This window comes from Ailuropoda melanoleuca, chromosome 11, assembly GCF_002007445.2.
Source record: "Ailuropoda melanoleuca isolate Jingjing chromosome 11, ASM200744v2, whole genome shotgun sequence".
In the NCBI taxonomy this organism is placed as follows: Eukaryota; Metazoa; Chordata; class Mammalia; order Carnivora; family Ursidae; genus Ailuropoda; species Ailuropoda melanoleuca.
In genome coordinates, this window is record NC_048228.1 from 79706732 (window position 1) to 79710895 (window position 4164).

Here is a 4164-nt window from a genome sequence, read left to right on the forward strand (position 1 = left end):
CCCCTGCTTGTGTTCCCTCTCTTGTTTTTTTTTTTTTTTTTTTTTTTTTTTTTAAAAAAAAAAAAAACCTTAAAAAAAAAAAAAGATTTGAATTTGTCTTTGACAAGTACTCTTAAGGAGGCTGTGGGCAGGAGAGCAGTTCGTAATTTTATTTTTTCTTAAGTTTATATTTTAATTCCGGTTGGTTACCATACAGTGTTACATTAGTTTCAGGTTTACAATATAGTGATTCAACAGTTCCATCCATCACCCTGTGCTCATCATGACAAGTACACGCCTTAATTCCCACCCCCCATCTCACCCATCCCCCACTCCCTCCCTCTGATAACCATCAGAGTGTTGTCTATAACTGAGAGTCTGTCTCTTGCTTTGTCACTCTCTCTGTCTCTTTATCCCTTTCCTTGTTTGTTTTGTTTCTTAAATTCCACATGTGAATGAAATCATATGGTAATGCAATCCCTATCAAAATACCAACAGCGTTTTTCACGGAACTAGAACAAACAATCCTAAAATTTGTATGGAACCACAGAAGACCCCAAACAGCCACAGCAATCTTGAAAAGGAAAAGAAAAAAGAAGAAAAAAAAAGGCAAAACCAGAGGCATCACAATTCCGGACTTCAAGTTGTATTACAAAGCTATAGTGATCAAAACAGTATGGTACTGGCACAAAAACAGACCAATAAGTCATGGAACAGAATAGAAAACCCAGAAATAAACCCACAACTATATGGTCAATTAACCTTCAACAAAGCAGGAAAGAATAGGCAATGGGAAAAAGATGGTCTCTTCAGCAAATGCTGTGAGGGAAACTGGACAGCCACGTGCAGAAGAATGAAACTGGGCAACTTTCTTACACCATGCACAAAAATAAATTCAGAATGGATGAAAGATCTAAATGTGAAACCTGAAACCATAAAAATCTTAGAACACAGGCAGTAACTTCTTTGACATTGGCCGCGGCAATTTCTTTCTAGACATGTCTCCTGAGGCAAGGGAAACAAAATCAAAAATGAACTATTGGGACCACATCAAAATAACAAGCTTCTGCACAGACAAGGAAACAATCAACAAAACTAAAGGCAACCTACAGAATGGGAGAAGATATTTGCAAATGACATATCTGATAAAGGGTTAGTATCCAAAATCTATAAAGAACTTATAAAACTCAGCATCCAAAAANAACTTATAAAACCCAGCATCCAAAAAAAAAAAAAAAAGCAATTTTTATTTTTAAAAGGCTTTTTTCCCTCTTACTTTTTTCCTCCATTCTCAAGTGAGTTTTCCTTACCTCCTGGGGTATTTACATTCTAAAGGTCTGGTAAGATTTACATCTTTAAGGGACAGAGAAAGCATGCAAACCCTGGGCCTGAAGATTAGGCCAGAGTGCTATATTTAAATCTTGTGAGGAAAGAAAAGCTAAAACAGGCAGCTGGGTGTTTAAGGGATTTTCTAGGGAAGGTGGAGGAGTTTGGGGAGCTCAGGGAATTTGCTGAGATGAGACCAAATTTAAGAAAGGGAATTCATGGGGCACCTGGGTGACACAGCAGTTAAGCATCTGCCTTCGGCTCAGGGCGTGATCCCGGCGTTATGGGATCGAGCCCCACATCAGGTTCTTCTGCTATGAGCCTGCTTCTTCCTCTCCNTTCCTCTCCCACTCCCCCTACTTGTGTTCCCTCTCTCGCTGGCTGTCTCTATCTCTGTCGAATAAATAGATAAAATCTTAAAAAAAAAAAAAAGGGAATTCGTGTTGAATGTGGACTTTAGTTTTAAGTTTAATTTCCATTCTTTCATCCTGTTCGGAGGATCCCTGAGGCTAGCTGTTCTACTTCTTTGTATTCACTTTTTAATTTGCACTTTCCATACGTACCAAGAAGACAATTGTTTAGGATGAGAACTCTCTAAAGAAAATATTTCAAATGAGAAATTTTTCCAATTCAAAAGATCCATCATCTGCCCATTTCAATAGTGACTCAAACCAATATGGCTTCTTATAGTTCAACAGAGGATGCAAAAGGCATCCCAAAGGAGAGTGCAAAAGATGCAGCCCCCACAAGATCCAGAAATTTCACACCAGGGTTGGTTAGCCTACTAAAGCAAAGGTGTGTGTAGTGAAACAGAGTCTTCAGTCTCTTGCGAGAACATAAAATGTCTCCAGTCACAGACCCACTACTCTGTGACATCAGGCAGGCACTTTTCCAGGGACAGGACTTTTTCAGCCCTTAACAAGACAATGAAGGTTGAGATGACAAAGGCCTCTTATGGACTGGCACCCCTCATGACAAAGTCGCCCGAGAGCTGGCACAGTCGGACAGAAAGAGCGCTGCCTGGGACTCACGTCTCAGAACCCCAGTCTGTTCGCCTGGCCACCGGATGCACACCAGTTCACGCACCTTCCAGATGGTGGAGGCCGGAGAGAATATCCTCACTGGCCACAAAGCCAAGCTCTCAAGCCACAGAACAAAACACAAGGGAAACCTCATCCAGTTTCCTCCATAGGGAACCCCAGCCAAGTTCGTCGGAGCAGACCCCAGCCTGGTAAGAACTGGGAGTTCACAGGTCTGCAAGGCAGGCTCCAACAGGCTGATAGGGCCTATGCTTCCCTTCTGCCCTATGGGTTTCCTCCTTAGGACAAATGACACAAAAGACAGAGACAAGAGAAAATAACGACCATCTCCGGGAGGAACGAGACTGAGAGAAATCGAGGGGACTCATACCAAATCTTCACCAGATTCACTATACCCGAAGAAATAGCTCACACAAAATCTCCCAGTAATTCTGGTAAACTAAAAAAAAAGACTCCTGCCAGCGATTGTTATGTACACCAGACTTTGCGGGCAGAAACCCAGAGGCTGATGTGGTAAGAAGGTCATTCTTACCTTCGGCCAGCTCTCGTCCGAGGTCCTGGGATCTCTCAGTTGCCACAGCAGAGCAAGTAGTGTCCAGCCAGTGATGCGCCCCCCACTGGGCACCAAAACTGGAGGGGAGGGAAACTTTTCCTTTGTTCCCTTCTAGATTCTTCACTTGGTCTGATGAAATAGACACTAGGGAGATAACAAAAGAGAAAACAAATGTTAATTCCGTATGTATGGGAGCTCACAGAAATATGAGACTCAAAGAAGTGACCAAAGCAGATGGCTTTTATGCCTTTTAGACCAAGAAATAATACATTTGTGAGGAAATGACAAGACAAAGAAGTTTGGGCTTGGGGTACTAAGTTAGTAAAGAAGTAATAGTTTGTTTATACGCCTTCTTGGCCCTGAATTCCCCATCTCTGGGGATAAGGATGTCTCTTCACCTCCTACTTTAGGTAAGGCATCTTCCATGTGGGAGATTCATTTTTTGCTTTCAGGGGGACAAAGGAGGGTCAGAGTGTCCTTTCCTGCATTGGTTGTTTCTGAAGTAACTTTAATTCAAAATAACCAAGATGCCAGAGCACCCTATTTGAGGGCAGCCAGCCCTGCACCCCATCACGGGGTTCCAGCCCCAGCTTTGTCACTGTCTAGCGATGTGACCATGGCACTCAGGCTCTAGGGACTCGTACTCCTTATCTGTCTGAGAGTGATATGTGTCCTGCCCACCACACGGGTGGTTAAGGGAAAAAATGAGATAAAGTATCGGAAAGTGCCTTCNATCTTCACCAGATTCACTATACCCGAAGAAATAGCTCACACAAAATCTCCCAGTAATTCTGGTAAACTAAAAAAAAAGACTCCTGCCAGCGATTGTTATGTACACCAGACTTTGCGGGCAGAAACCCAGAGGCTGATGTGGTAAGAAGGTCATTCTTACCTTCGGCCAGCTCTCGTCCGAGGTCCTGGGATCTCTCAGTTGCCACAGCAGAGCAAGTAGTGTCCAGCCAGTGATGCGCCCCCCACTGGGCACCAAAACTGGAGGGGAGGGAAACTTTTCCTTTGTTCCCTTCTAGGTTCTTCACTTGGTCTGATGAAATAGACACTAGGGAGATAACAAAAGAGAAAACAAATGTTAATTCCGTATGTATGGGAGCTCACAGAAATATGAGACTCAAAGAAGTGACCAAAGCAGATGGCTTTTATGCCTTTTAGACCAAGAAATAATACATTTGTGAGGAAATGACAAGACAAAGAAGTTTGGGCTTGGGGTACTAAGTTAGTAAAGAAGTAATAGTTTGTTTATACGCCTTC

The 4164-nt window shown here is 42.8% G+C and overlaps 1 long non-coding RNA gene across 3 annotated transcripts in view; it reads right to left on the bottom strand.

Annotated features, from left to right (window-relative positions):
- The window catches only part of LOC117804447, an 82561-nt gene extending 79524 nt beyond the window's left edge, over window positions 1-3037 (bottom strand). For all 3 annotated transcript variants that reach the window (XR_004628906.1, XR_004628908.1, XR_004628907.1), the window contains exon 1: window positions 2878-3037. This is a non-coding gene — a long non-coding RNA (uncharacterized LOC117804447). The remainder of the gene's footprint in view (window positions 1-2877) is intronic.
- Between the last annotated feature and the right edge of the window lie 1127 nt (window positions 3038-4164).